The sequence below is a fragment of the Rhinopithecus bieti genome, unplaced genomic scaffold, assembly GCF_001698545.2.
Source record: "Rhinopithecus bieti isolate Rb0 unplaced genomic scaffold, ASM169854v2 scaffold_74680, whole genome shotgun sequence".
NCBI classification, from domain to species: domain Eukaryota; kingdom Metazoa; phylum Chordata; class Mammalia; order Primates; family Cercopithecidae; genus Rhinopithecus; species Rhinopithecus bieti.
The window spans coordinates 387,856-404,562 of NW_016828033.1; the positions used below are offsets into that span (position 1 = coordinate 387,856).

The window sequence follows — 16,707 nt, forward strand, 5'->3', positions numbered from 1 at the left end:
CTCCCCCATGGATATAAGGAAAATATGGCAGGGAGTTGTACACTTTCTGCTATATTGAGTGTAATATTATCCAATCCGCCCTCCCGGATATGAGGAAAATATCACAACAGAATGTACACCCCTGCAATATTGCGAGTAATATCATCCTCTCTCTCTGGATATTAGAAACAATATCACAGGGGTGTGTACACCCCTGCGATATTGGGAGTAATATTGTCTCCCTAATATAACCTAATATAACCCTCTCTGGATATTAGTAACAATATCACCAGGAGGTTATACATGCCCTTCGATATTAAGAGTAATATCATTATTTCCCTCCATAGATATTAGAAAAAATATCACAGAGGGGGTGTACACCCCTTGCGATATTGGAAGTAATATCATCTTTACCCACTCTCCATATTAAAAACAGTATCACGGGGGAGTGTACACCACCTGCAATATTAGGATTGTCCTCTCCTTCCCTGGATATTAACAACAATATCACAAGGAAGGTGTACACTCCCTGCGGTATTAAGAGTAATATTATTCTCTCCCTTCTTAAATATTAGGAACAATATCCCAGGGGAGTGTACTCCCCCTTCAATATTGGGAGTAATATCATCCTCTCCCCCCTGGGATATTAAGAACTATATCACAGGGCAGATGTACACCCTCTGCAATATTGACAGTAGTAACATTATCTTTCACCTTACATATTCAAAACAACACCACAAGAAGAGTGTATGCTTCCTGCGATATTGGGAGTAATATCATCTTCCCCCCTTTGGATATTAAGATCAATATCACAGAAGAGCGTACACCCTTTGCAATATTGGCAGTAGTATCATCTTCTCAGCCCTAAATATTAGGAACAATATCACAAAGTAGGTGTACACCTTCTGTGCTATTGGGAGTAATGTCATCCTCTACCGAATGAATATTAGGAACAATATCAGAGGTGTTACGTACACCTCCTGTGATATTGGGAGTAATATTATCCTGCCCCACTCGGATATTAGGAACAATATCACAGGAAAGGTGTACACTCCCTGTGATATTTGGAGTAATATCATGTCCTTTCCCCCTTTAATATTAGGGACAATATCACAGGGGCTTTGTACACTCCTGCTATATTGAGAGTAATATCATCCTCTTACTCCCCTGGATATTGTGAACAATATTACAAGGGGGATTTACACCTTCTGCGATATTGGGAGTAATGCCATCTTCTCAATCTCTGAATATTAGGAACTATATTACGGGGGTGGTGTACACCTTCTGCCATACTGGAAGTAATATCCTCTACCAGCCTGTATATTAAAAACAGTATCACAGGAGAGGTATATATCCCCTGTGATATTGAAACTAATACCATCCTTTCACCTCCTGGATATTAGGAAGAATATCACAGGGGAATGTATACCTCTTGCAATATTGGGAGTAATATCATCGTGTCCCCCCTGGGTATGAGAAAGAATACCACGGGGTGGGTGTACATCCCATTCGATATTGGGAGTAATATCACCTGCTCTTTTCCTGGATATTATGAAAAAAATCACATTGATGTACACCCCCTGCGATATTGAAAGTTATATCATCCTTTCTTCCCCTGGATATTAGGAAGAATATCACAGGGGTGCGGATATGTACACCGTCTGTGATATTGGTAGTATTATTATCCTTTCCCTTCTGGATGTTAAAAACTATATCACAGGGGGTGTGTACTCCCCCTCCCCGGTGATATTGGGAGTAATATCATCGTTCCCCACCTTTGTATTATGAACAATATCACAGGAGAGTGTACACATTCTGCAATATTGGGAATAATATTATACGGTCCCCACCCCAGGATATTACGAACAATATCACAGGAGGGTGTACATTCCCTACGACATTGGAAGCTGAATCATACTCTGCCACCCTCGACATTGCCAACAATATTACAAGACTGTGAACACCCCCTGCGATATTGAAACTAATACCACTCTCTCCCTTCCTGGATGTCACGAACAATATTACAGGGGGGTGTACACATAGGGTGTTTATGATATTGGAATTGATATCATCCTTTCTTCCCCTGTATATTGCAAACAATATCACAGGAGGGTGTCCACCTCCTGAAATATTCGGAGTAATATCATCCTCTCCCCTTTCGGATATTACGAACAATATCACAGGAAAGTGTACGCCCCCTGCGATAGGGGGAGTAATATCATCCTCTCCTCTTCTGGATATTAAGAACAACATCACAGGGAGGTGATATCATCCTCTCCCCCGATGGATATTAGGAACAATATCACAAGGGATTGTACACTCCCAACGACATGGAGAGTAATATCATTCTTTCCCCTTCTGGATATTACAAACAATATCACAAGGGTGTGCACACCCCCTGCGATACGGGGAGAAATATCATCCTCTCTTTCCCTGGATATTATGAACAATATCACAAAGGGGTGTACACCCCGTGCCATATAGGGAGTAATATCATCGTCTCCCCCACTAGATATTACAAACAATATCACAGGAAAGTGTACACCCCAAATGATATGGGAATTAATATCATCCTCTCCCTCCCTGTATATTATGAACAATATCACTGGGAAGTGTCCACCCCCTGCAATATAGGGAGTAATGTCATCCTCTCTTCCCCTAAATATTGCGAACAATATCACAGGGGATGTACACACCCTGCAATGTGAGAATTAATATTATCCTCTTGCCCCCAGAAAATTAGGAACAATATGACAAGTGTGTGTATACCTCCTGCGCAATGGGGAGTAATATCATCCTCTCCCCCACTGGATATTATAAACAATATTACAGGGGGGTGTACACCTCCTGCGATATGGGGAGTAATATCTTTTTCTTCACCCCTGGATATTATGAGCAACATCACAAGGGGGAGCACACTCCCTGCGATATGGAAAATTACTTTCCCCGCCCTGGATATTATGAACAGTATCACAGGGGGGTGTACACTTTCTGTGATATATGAAGTAATATCATCCTATCCCAAACCCAGATATTACGAACAATATCACAGGAGGGTGTACACCCTTTGCGATATGGGGAGTAATATTGTCTTCTCCCTCCCTGGATATTACTATAATATCACAGATGGGTGTACACCTTCTGCGACATGCGGAGTAATATCATCCTCTCCCCTCCTGGATATTACGAACAATATCTATAATAATACTACAAGGTCTACACCCTCTGAGATATAAGGAAAAATATTATTTCACCGTCCCTGAAATATTATGAACAATATCACAGGGGGGTGTACACCCACTGCAATATAAGGAGTAGTGTCATCCTCTCGCCCCCTAGATATTATGAACTATATCACAGGATGGTTTACACTCCCTGCCATATTGAGAGTAATATTACCCTCTTTCTCCTGGATATTAGAAACAATGTATCATATGGGGGTGTACATGCCCTGCGATATTGGGAGTACACGTTCTTCTTTTTGGATATTACGAGTCATTTGGCTGGTGATGTACACTCCCTGCAATATTGGGAGTAATATTATCTTATCCTCTCCTTCCCTGAATATTATGAACAATATCACAGAAAGGTGTACACCCTCTGCGATATTGGGAGTAACATCACCCTGTCCCTTTTTGGATATTACAAACAATATCACAGGGAAGTAATATCATCCACTTCCCTCTTGGATATTACAATGTCACATGGGGGTATGCACTCCCTGTGATACAGGGAGTAATATCATCCTCTCCCCCACAGATATTATGAGCAATATTACAGGAAGGTGTACAATGTTTGCGAATATATCACAGGTGAATGTACAACTCCTGCGATATAAGAAGTAATATCATTTTGTCCCTCCCTGGATACTATGAACAATATCACAGGGGGCATGCACCCCTTGTGATATGGGGAATAATGTCATTCTCTCAATCCCTAAATATTGCAAACAACATCGCAGGGGAGTGTATACATCTGTGATATGGGGAGTAATATTATCCTCTCCCCCCATGGATATTACCAACATTATGACAGGAAAAGTGTACACCCTCTGCGATATGAGGAGTAATATTATCCTTTCCCCCAGTGAATGTTTTAGAGAGTATCACAGGTGGGTGTACACGTTTTCCGATATTGGGAGTAATATCATCCTTTCCTTCCCTGGATATTATGAACAAATCACAGGGGGGTGTACACCCTTTGCGATACGGGGTATAATATTATCTGCCCCCCACCCAAATATTATGAACAATATTACAAGGGAGTGTACACCTCCTGCGATATGGGGAGTAATATCATCCTCTTTCCCACTGGATATTATAAAAAATATCACACGGGGGTGTACACGCCCGGTGATATGGGGAGTAATATTATCTTCTCATTCCCTGGATATTGCGAACAATATCACAGAATAATATCACAGAACAATACCCCTTGCGATATTGGAAGAAATATAATCCGCTTTTCTTTTGGATGTTATGAATAATGTCACAGGAGGTTCTATACTTCCTGTAATATCATTTTCTCCCCACCTGGATATTACAAACAATATTACAGAGTGGTGTACACCTCCTGTGATATTGGGAGTGATATCATCCTCTCCCTCTCTGGATATTACAAACAATATCACAGGAAGGTGTACACCCCTGCGATATAGGGAGTAATGTCATCCTCAACCCCCCAAATGTTACGAACTATGTCACAGAAGGGTGTACAACCTCTGCAATATTGACAGTAATATCACCCTCTCCCCACCTGAATATTATGAACAATATCACAGAAGGGTGTTAACCCCTTGCGATATGGGAAGTAATATCATCCTCTCCCCGCCTGGATATTACAAAAACATCACAGGAAGTTCTAAAGCTGCTACGATATAGAAAGTAATATTATCCTCTCCCTCCCTGGATATTGTGAGTGATATCACAGGAGGGTGTACACCCCCTGCAATAATGAGGTTAATATTTTCTTTCAACCTGGTTACTATGAACAATATAACAGAAAAGTGTACACCCCTGAGATACTGGGGTAATATCATGCTCTTCCCACCTGGATAACAGCAAAAATATCACAGGTGGGTGTACACTCCCTGTGAAACTAGGAATATCATCCTTTCCCCGTCTTGATGCTATGAACAATATCCCAAGGGAGTGTACACCCCCTGTGATGTTAAGATTAAGAACATACTCTCACCCCTGGATATCAAGAACAGTATTACAAAGGGGTGTACACACCCTGCAACGTTAAAAGTAATATCATCCTCTTTCCCTCTGGATATTATGAACAATATCACGAGGGGTGCACAATCTTTGCGACATTGAGAGTAATATCATTTTCTCCCCCAGTGAATATTACAAACAATATCACAGAAGGATGTACACCCTCTGCGATATTGGCAATACTTTTATGCTCCCCCCTTCTCCTGAAAATTAGAAACAATATTACAGGTGAGTTTACACTCCATGCGATATTGGAAGTAATATAATCCTCTCCTCCTCTGAATATTAAGAACAATATCACAGGAAGCTGTACATTCTGCAATACTGGGAGTAATACCACCCTATCCTCCCCTGGATATTATGAACAGTATCATAAGATGGTGTACACACCCTGTGATATTGGGAGAAATATCATCCTCTGCCACCCTGGATATTGCAAACGTTATGACCGAGAATGTACACACAGGGTGTTTATGATATTGCGAGTAATATCAACTCCCCCCTAAATATTACAAACAATATCACAGGGGGGTGCATACCCCCAAAATCCATCTGGGAAAAGAATAATATTACTCCCAATATCGCAGAGGGAGTACACCACCCCCGTCCCCCGCTTAATATTGTACCTAATATCCAGGAAGGGAGAGGAAGGTATTACTCCGAATATAGCAGCGGGTGTACATTCCCCTTGTGATACTGTTCCTAATATCCAGGGTGGGGAAGGGTGATATTACTCCCAATATTGTAGCAGGTGTACACCTTCCCTGTGATATTGTTCCTAATGTCCAGTTATGGTGAGGATGACATTTATCCCCACATCACAGGGCTGTACACCCTCCTGTGATATTGTTTCTAATATCCAGCGGCGGAGAGGATGATATTACTTGCAGTGTCGCTTGGGGTGTACACCCCTTCTGTGATATTGTTCCTAATATTCAAAAGGAGACAGGATATTATTCCCAGTATTGCAGGAGGTGTATATCCCTTCTGTGATATTGTTCCTAATATTCAGAAGGGGAGAAGATGATATCACTCCAAATATTTCAGGGAGCGAACACCCCCTGGGTGATATTGTTCCTAATATCCTAGGGAAAAGGTAATTATGTTACTTCCAATATTCAGAGAAAAGGAGAGAGAGGATGATATTACGCCCAATATTACAGGGGATGAACCACCCCCTGTGATATTGCTTCTAATATTCAGGGTAGGAGAGGATGATATTCTTCCCAATGTCACAGGGATTGTACACCCTTCCTGTGATATTGTTTCTAATATTCAGGGGCACAGAGGATGATATTATTTTCAATGTTGCAGGGGGTGTACACCCTCTTGTGATATTTGGGGGAAGACAGCATGAATATTAGGAACAATACCACAGGTGTTATGTACACCTCCTGCGATATCGGTAGTAATATCATCCTCTCCCCACCTGGATATTATGAATAATATCACAGAAGGGTGATATTATCCCTTGAAATATTGGAAGTAATATCATCCTCTCCCCTCCTAGATGTTACAGATAATATCACAGGGAGTTCTACACCTGCTGTGATATAGAAAGTAATATCATCCTCTCCCTCCCTGGATACTATGAACAATATCATAGGAGGGTGTACACCCGCTGCGATATTGAGGTTAATATTTTCTTTCCACTTGATTACTACAAACAATACAACCGAAAAGTGTACACCCCCTGCGATATTGGGGGTAATATCATGCTCTCCCTTCCTGGACAATAGCAAAAATATCACAGGCGGGTGTACACCCCAGGCGAAATTGGGAGTAAAATCATCCTCTCCCCACCTTGATATTACAAAAATATCACAAGGAGTGTACACCCCCTGCGATATTAAGAGTAAGAACATACTCCCACCTCTGGATATCGTGAACAATGTTACAAAGGGGTGTACACACGCAGTAATAATAAGAGTAATATTATTCTCTTTCCCCCTGGTTATTATGAACAATATCACGAGGGGTATACAATCTTTGTGGCATTGAGAGTAATATCATTTTCTTCCCTAGTGGATATTACAAACAATATCACAGGGGGATGTACACCCTCTGCAATATTTGGAATAATTTTATGCTCCTCCCTGAAAAATTATAAACAATATCACAGGTGAGTGTACACTCCATGCAATATTGGAAGTAATACCATCCTCTCCCCCTCTGATTATTACGAACAATATCACAGGAAGGTGTACACTCTGCGATATTGGGAGTAATAGCACCGTCTCCTCCCCTGGATATTATAAACAATGTCATAGGATGGTGTGCGCACCCTGTGATATTGGGAGAAATATCATCCTCTGCCACCCTGGATATTACAAACGATATCACAGAGAATATACACACAGGGTGTTTACGATATTGGGAGTAATAGCAACTCCCCCCTAAATATTACAAACAATATAACAAGGGGGTGTACACCCCCAATATCCATGGGTGAAGAGGATAATATTACTCCCAATATCGCAGGGGTAGTACAATCTCCCTGTGATATTGTACCTAATATCAAGGAAGAGAGAGGATGTTGTTACTCTCAGTATCACAGCGGGTGTACATCCCCTTGTGATATTGTTCCTAATATCCAGGGTGGGGAAGGATGACATTACTCCCAATATCACAGCAGGTGTACACCTTCCCTGTGATATTGTTCCTAATATCCAATTATAGAGGGGATGACATTTCTCCCAATATCGCAGGGGTTGTACACCCTTCCGTGATATTGTTTCTAATATTTGGAGGCAGAGAGGATGATATTATGTCCAGTGTCACAGAGGGTGTACATCCCTCTGTGATATTGTTCCTAATATCCAAAGGAGACAGGATAATGTTATTCCCAATACCACAGGAGGTGTACATCCCCTTTGTGATATTGTTCCTAATATTCAGTGGGGGAGAAGATTATATCACTCCCAATGTTGTAAGGAGTGTACACCCCCTTTGTGATATTGTTCCTAATATTATGGGAAAAAGAGAATGATGTTACTCCCAATATCGCAGAAAGTGTACACGTGCCCTGTAATATTGTTCCTAATATTCAGGGGGGGAGAAGATGACATTACTCCCAATATCGCAGGGGGTGTACACCAACACGGTGATATATTTTCTAATATCCGGGGAAGAAGAGAAGAATATTATTCCCAATGTCTCAGGGGGTGTACACCCACCCCGTGATATTGATCCTAATATCCAGAAGGAAACAAAATGATATTACTCCCAATATCGCAGGGGGTGCACACTTTTCCTGTGATATTGTTTCTAATATCACAAGAGGGAGAAAAGGACATTAGTCCCAATACTGCAGGGGGTGTACACTCCCACTGTGCTATTGTTCCTAATATTCATAGGGTGAGAGGATGATATTACTTCCAATATCGCTAGGGGTGTACACCCACGTTCTATTTCCCGAATATCCAAAGAGGGAGAGGATGATATTACTCCAAATATCACGGAGGGTGTACACCCACTCTAACACTGTTGCTAATATCCAAAAAGAGAAGGGATGATATTACTTTCAATATCTCAGGGGGTGTACGCCTCTTCTGTGATACTGTTCGTAATATCCAGGGTTGAAAATAACGATATTATGCCCAATTTCACAGGGGGTGTACAACCCCCAGGTGACAATGTTTCTAATATCCAGGTGGAATGAGGATGATATTACTCCCAATATCGCAGGGGGTGTATGCACCTTCTGTCATATTGTTTCTAATATCCAAAATAAGAGAGGATAATATTACACCCAATATCACCAGGGATGTACACCTCCCTTATGATATTGTTCCCAATATTCAGAGACAGAGAGAGAGGATGATATTATGCCCAATATTACAGGGGGTGAACCACTGTTCCTAATATTCGGGGGCGCAGAGGATGATATTATTCCCAATGTCGCAGGGGATTACGCTCCTTCTGTTATATTGTTTCTAATATCCAGGGGAAGAGAGCATAATATTTCTCCCAATATCACAGGGGGTGTACACCCACCTTGTGATATTGTTTTTAATATCCAGGAAAGAAGAGGATACTATTCGTATAAATATCAGAAGGGGTGTAAAACCCCCTGTGATATTGTTCCTAATATCCAGGGGTAAAAAGAATTATATTACTCCCAATATCACAGGGAATGTACATTCACCCTGTGATATGGTTTCTCATATTCAGAGAGGGAGAGAATATTACTCTCAATATCTAAGGGGGTGTACACCCCTCCTATGATGTTAATATCCAGGTGAGGAGAGGATAATATTACTCCTAGTATCGCAAGGGGTGTACACCCCTCCTGTGATATTTTTGCTAATATCCAGGGAGGGAGAGGTTGATACTACTTTCAATATTGCAGGGGTGTACACATCCCTTGTAGTATTGTTCCTAATATCCAGAAGAAAAAAAGATGACATTACTCTCAATATTGCAGCAGTTGTACACCCTCTTTGTGATATTGTTCCTAATATATAGCAGGGAGAAAATATTACTGTCAGTATCGGAGAGAGTGTACAACTCCCCGTGATAATTTATTCCTAATATCCAGGTTCGGAAAGGATGATATTACTTTCAATATCTCAAGGGGTGTACACCTTGCCTGTGATATTGTTCCTAATTTCAACGGGCAAAGAGGATAATATTACTCGCAATATCACAGGGGGTTTACAGTCCTCCTGTGATGTTGTTCTCAATATCCAGAAAGGAGGAAAATGATGTTACTTCCAATAACGTAGGGGATGTACACCTCCACCTGTGATAGTGTTTCTAATATGCAGGAGTGGAGAGGATTATATTCCCAATATCGCAGGTGTTGTACACCTTTTCTGTGATATTGTTCCTAATATCCAGGGAGTAGAGGATAATATTACTCCTAAGATCGCAGTTGGTATACACCTCCCTGTAATATTGTTTCTAATATCCAGGGAAGGAGTGATATTTGCCTTTTTTTTTTTTTTTTTTTGAGACAGAGTCTTACTCTGTCGCCCAGGCTGGAGTGTGGTGGCGCGATCTCGGCTCACTGGAAGCTCCGCCTCCCGGGTTTACGCCATTCTCCTGCCTCAGCCTCCCGCGTAGCTGGAACTACAGGCGCCCGCCACCACGCTCGGCTAATTTTTCGTATTTTTTTAGTAGAGACGGGGTTTCACCGTGTTAGCCAGGATAGTCTCGATCTCCTGACCTCGTGATCCGCCCGCCTCGGCTTCCCAAAGTGCTGGGATTACAGGCGTGAGCCACCGCGCCCGGCAGCGATATTACTCTTAACATCGCAGGGGGTGTGCACTTCCCCTGTGATACTGTTTCTAAATCCAGAGCGGAAGTGGATATTACTCCCAATATCGCATGGTGTGTACACCTTTCCCACCGTGATATTGTTCCTAATATCCAGGGCGAGAGAGGATATTACTCCCACTATCGCAGGGGTTGTACACACACCCCCCCGTGATATTGTTTTTAATATCCAGGGGGGAGAAGATGATATTACTCCCAATATTGCAGACGGTGTACAACGACCCCCCACCCCGGCTGCCAACCGTTGATATTCTTCCTAATATCTAGGAGGGGAGAGGATGAAATTACTTTTAATATCGCAGGACACATACACATCCGTGTGATAATGTTTTTAGTATCAGTGGGGGAGAAGATGATATTGCTTTCAAAATCGTGGGAGTGTACACCCCCCTTTGTGATATCGTTTATAATATCCAGGAGGGGAGAGGATATTAATGCCAATATCAAAGGGGGTGTACACACCCTGCCTGTGATTTATTTTATTCCTAACATTCAGGTGGGTAGGTGGATGATATTACTCCCAATATCGCAGGTGGGGAAAACACCACGCCTGTGATATTGTTCTTAATATCCATTAAGGGAGCAGATGATATTACTCCCAAAATTGCAGTGGGTGTACACCCACCCTGTAATATTGTTCCTAGTATCCTGGGAGGGAGAGTATGTTATTACTACCAATTTCGAAGGGGGCGTAAACCCCCTCTGTGATACTGGTTTTAATATCCAAGAGGAAAGAGAATTATATTACTCCCAATATCACAGGGTACACCCCCCGGTGATATTGTTCCTAATATCTAGCTGGGGGAGAGGATAATATTATTCCAAATATCACAGAGAATGTACATGTTCTCTGGGATATTGTTTTTAATATTTGAGGATGGAGGATGATATTACTCCCAATATTGCAGGGAGTGTACATCCACCCTCTCGTGTTTTTCCTAATATCCAGGGAAAAGAATGATATTACTCTCAATATCACTGGAGGTGTACACACTCCCCTACCCCCCAGTGATATTGTTCCTAATATCTGGGGGGGGGGCGGGGAGAAGGTAATATTACTCCCAATATCAGAGAAAGTGTACATTCCTTCTGCGACATCGTTCTAATATCCAGGGAAGAAGAAGATTATATTACTTTCAAATTTGTAGACGGTGTACACCCTTCCCCTGCTGTGATATCATTCCTAATATCCAGGAAGAGAGAAGACGATATTACTCTCAATATCTCAATATCACAGGGAATGTAAACACCACTGCGATATTGTTCCTAATATCCAGAAGGGGGGGGGAGAAAATTATATTACTCCCAATATCACAGGGGCTGTACACCCCACTGTAATATTGTTCCTAATATCCAGAGTGAGAGAGGATAATATTACTCCCAATATGGTGGGAGGCGTACACCTTCCCTGTGATACTGTTCCTAATATCCAGGGGGAAAGAGTATGATATTACTCCCAATATTGTAGGGGGTGTACACACCCCAGTGATTTTTTTTCTAATATCCAGAAGGGGAGAGGGTGATATTACTCCCAATTTCGCAGGTGCTGTACACCCCCTGTGATATTGCTCGTAATTTCCAAAGAGGGAGATGATATTACTCCCAATAAAGTAAACAGACTGTGTAATATGGGAGAAGGGGGTGATATTACTCCCCATATGGTGGGGGTGGACACCTCCCTGCCATGTGGCTCATAATCTCCAGGTGGGGAGGGGGGGTGATATTACTTTCCATATGGCAGGAGGTGGACATTATCATTATTAATTCATTTTTATAATATTATTAAGACTAATAAACATATTAAAGCAATGACTCAACAAATCTAGCTTTATATTGTTTCACTTATCACTTCTATTTTCCAAAACAACTTTTAATCTTTTTAATTAATTATAAAATAAATTAATAAACATTATTAAATTATTTTTATTTTACTAAATTATAAATTTAATGAAAATTTTTAAATTTTGTAGTGCTTTTTTGGAGAGTATATAATTTTTTTAGAATAGTTTTCTCTTGGAGATACAAAGTACAAGAATTTTCATACTTCATACTCATGGCTTTCATCTTCTTATCCTCCGTATTATATTATGCAATAATTTTATCATATAGATCTTCACTGCCTCTGTAAAGTTTTGTTTGCATAATTCCATTGAGTTTTTCTGCTCGCAATTATGGTTTTTATGCTATGATTTTTCTCACTTTTCTCAGTATTTTTCTAATATTTCCAAATTAATTTTATATAATTGATATAAGTGCCATTTATCTTTCAAATCCATTTTAAAATGTAAACATTAGGAGATTTTTCACAGCTTTGGGTTAGGTTTCTTTTCAGAGAAAGATATTAAGATTTCACATATTAGGCTCTCTCTTTAAACTCCCGAATCAACCCACTTTCTTTGTTAGGAAAGGGTCTACAATTGCAAAGAATTTGGAAGTGATGTGGTTTTTGTCAGACAATCTTAATCTTGCACAAGCAACAGAAAATACTGAATGATTTTTCATCTGTCTATGGATTTTGTAGTCTGCACTGAGTAAGACAGGATATACATAGGCAGGGCGAATACTTGAAAAATATTTTGTCTTTCAAGTACTATAGAAGTCAAACTAAATAATGCAAAAATCTATCTCTGTCTTTAAAGGAAGCATCCTTGGTAAGACTGAAGATTTACTCAGAATGTTCTTTATAGCAAGTGCAAACTCTAAGTGCTACATATAGTAGAAATCAGTCTATCCAAATGAATGTTTGGAACAATTGTTATAAATTCAGATGCAACAGATTTAAACAGATATACCTTAATATCCAACTTCTCAAGCCCTGTTCTGCAAGACATGAGCTTCTGTCATTATCTTAACAAACAGCAGAAAAATAACTTTATCAATGTTAAGAAAAGATACTTTGGGTAACATTACTCTGAGACGGAAAGGCCCTCCTTACAAGGAATTAGTGTTCTGGAGTAAAACTTGGATTTCAAAACCCTAAATTTTAGCAGCACACACCCCCGCCCCCGCCTCCGCCCCTGCTCCCGCTCTGCCACACACACACCCTTAGCTTAAGTTGGCATTTTATCTAAGGTACACTATGAACAATCATTAGTTATGCCCTTGCATTTTATCCTTACTTTCAAAATTCATTTTTAGGCAGGTTTCTTATTCTCCTCACAGGATTATTTCATATCTCACTTTGGTTTCATTTATATCCAGTTTCTTGAAATGTCAATATTTAGATGATAGTCTCTGGCTTCTGCTGAAATAGATCATTTTTCCTATTGAATTTATTTGATCATTTACATGGATTTTAAGTATATAAGCTCACATTTTTATTTTTAACAGAAAATAATAATATGCATGGGTCATTTTATAAAATGTTTTTTAGCAATAATTATATTTCAGAAATATGTTTTTTATTTAAAAATTTCACTTTCTGTGAGCTACCATATTTTCCCATGAAAGTAATGATTTTTCACGTTTAGCAACTCCTTGAATAAGGTAGGTTGTGCTTGCCTAATTTTGGCATGCATTCAAGAATGGATAAATCTAGACTGGCTACAACAAATGTTAGTGAGGATGTGGAATGACCTCTTATGTTGATAATGAAAACGTAACATGGTATAATGAAATTTGAAAAATTTTTTGCAATTTCTTATAAAATTAAATACGCATCTATTCTACAACCACACAATTCTATTCCTAGTTACTTTTCCAAGGGAAATTAAGATGTATGCCTACAAAAGACTTATAAAAATATGTTCATAGCAACTTCATTTACAACAGAAAAACAGAAAATAACACAGAGTTCAATAAGCAATACATACACACATTTTAGTATATTTGTTTAATAGAATACCACTTAATGATAAAAGAAAGAAATACACAACATGGATGAATTTCAAAAACATTCTAAGGTGAAGAAAAAGCTGAGCACAAAAAAATACATACTGTATAATCCCATATATATGAAGTTCTAGAACAGATCAGAGGTTGTTCTGTGCAGGAAGAGGAGGCAGTAAGAAACTTTTGAGTGTAATAAATATGTTTTTATCTTTAAAAGGGTGGGGCTTATACTTGTGTATGCATTTGTAAAATGTATTAAGTTGTAAACCTAAGATTGGTCCATTTCACTGTATGTAACTGTAAGTTTTTAAAAAAGCAAATAAGTGATAAGTTTGATGTTTTGAAATAAACATTAAACTCCATTGAGTAGGTTTCCTTTTATAGTGGTGTATTAGTCCATTCTCATGCTGCTAGGGAGAAATACCCGAGACTGGGTTATTTATGAAGAAAAAGAGGTTTAATTGACTCACAGTGTTGTGTGACTGGGGAAGCCTCAGGAAACTTACAATCATGGTGGTGGAAGACACCTCTTCACAGGGTGGCAGGAGAGAGAAATGTCAGGCCAAGCGGTGGGGGAAGCCCCTTATAAAACCATCAGCTCTCATGAGAACTCACTCACTATCATGAGAACAGCATAGGGATAATTATCCCCATAATTTGATTATCTCCCAAAACACATGGGAATTATGGAAACTACAATTCAAGATGAGATTTGGGTGTAGACACAGCCAAACCATACCAAGTGGTACCTTTGGTATCTTTAAAAATTCTGAAACTATTTTTTATCAACTTAAGCAAATAAATAAGCTTTTGAGAATTACAGGAACCAGATTTCTCACATTTTGAACACAATGTTACCAATGGAAAGGCAGAAGACTAGAATGTACCCTGTGGTGTTTTGTTTTGTTTTTTGACATCAGAGATGATGTATCAATATGCAATCATGGTTTCAATATATGTAAACTATGTGTCTATATCATAGCTCTCTGCAGAAAAGGTCTAGAAATAATAACACGCAAGTACCACTAAACTTATCTACTATTTGCTTATTAAATGCCACGTTTCATTAATAAGAACAAGAATTCCTTAAAGAAATTGCTGATTTCAGAGTTGAAAGTGAGAGTAAGTAGAAGATGGACCTAAAATAACTTTTTGCATCAGAAAATAAGAAAACTTAGTTCTTATGCTAGGTCTTAGTCTGTTCGGGCTACTATAACAAAATACCATGGACTGAGTGTAACAACAGACACTTACTTCTTCTACTTCTGGAGGTGGAGAAGTCCAAGTTAGAGGTGCCATCCAATTTGGATCCTGGTGAGGGTCCTCTTCCTTCTCTTTCCTCTCTGTGTCTTCAGTGATGGAGAGAGAGAGTTCTAGTTTGTCTTCCACTTCTAGTCAGGACACTAATTCCATCATGGGGCCCCACCTCATGACCCAAACCAAATTACCTTCCAAATGCTCCAAATGGCATACCACTGGGAGTTAAAACTTTAACATGTAAATTTGGGGGTGGGGACACAAACTTTCAGTTCGTAATAACAAGACAAAAAATTGTTATAGTGATAAGCAGCAAGGAAAGGGGTATAAAGTACATAATCTATGAGCATAGCTATGTAAACTAACAAACAATAAATAAAAATTTAAAAATAGAATAGAAGTACATCAAAATCAGGCCTGGAGCAGTGGCTCACTTGTAATCCTAGCACTTTGGGAGGCTGAAGCTGGAGGATAGCTTGAGCCCAGGAGTTTGAGACCAGTCTGAGCAACATGGTAAAACCCTGTCTCTACAAAATAATAATAATAATAATTAGCCAGGAGTGGTGGTGCATGCCTGTAGTCCCAGCTACTTGGGAGGCAGAGGTGGGAGGATCAATTGTGCCCAGGAGGTTGAGACTGCAATGAGCTAGGATTACACCATTGCACTCCAGCCTGGATGACAGAGTGACACACCATCTCAAAAAAAACAAATAAAGTACATCAAAAATAATTTTTTGTTTTGTTTTTATTTTTGTTTGTTTGTTTGTTTGGTGGTGGAGTCTTGCTCTGTCACCCAGGCTGGAGTGCAGTGACACAATCTCAGCTCACTGCAACCTCCACCTCTGGGTTCAAGTGATTCTCATGCCTCAGCCTCCCGAGTAGCTGGGATTGGAAGATTTATTGTTTAATGGGTATAGAGTTACAGTTTGGTCTCGATTTTGTTTTTCAAGACCTTGGCCTCCCAAAGTGTTGGGATTACAGGTGTGAGCCACCACGCTGGCCAGTAGTACAAAAATTGTAAAGACGCTGAGTAACTGAGCAAAATTCTGAGATTTTTACTCTGTCTGTTTGCCACTCTTCATAGTCCCTGCCACACCTAATTAAACATTTTTTTTTTTTTTTTTTTTTTTTTTTTTTTTTT

At 39.8% G+C, this 16,707-nt stretch overlaps 1 long non-coding RNA gene across 2 annotated transcripts in view; it reads right to left on the reverse strand.

The window, feature by feature from the left end:
- LOC108523579 (uncharacterized) overlaps positions 1–16,707 on the reverse strand; it is a 133,852-nt gene that overhangs the window by 65,702 nt on the left and 51,443 nt on the right. For both annotated transcript variants that reach the window (XR_001883848.1, XR_001883847.1), the window contains exons 2-3: positions 15,564–15,658; positions 13,598–13,722 (exon numbers count right to left, since the gene is read on the reverse strand). This is a non-coding gene — a long non-coding RNA (uncharacterized LOC108523579). The remainder of the gene's footprint in view (positions 1–13,597; positions 13,723–15,563; positions 15,659–16,707) is intronic.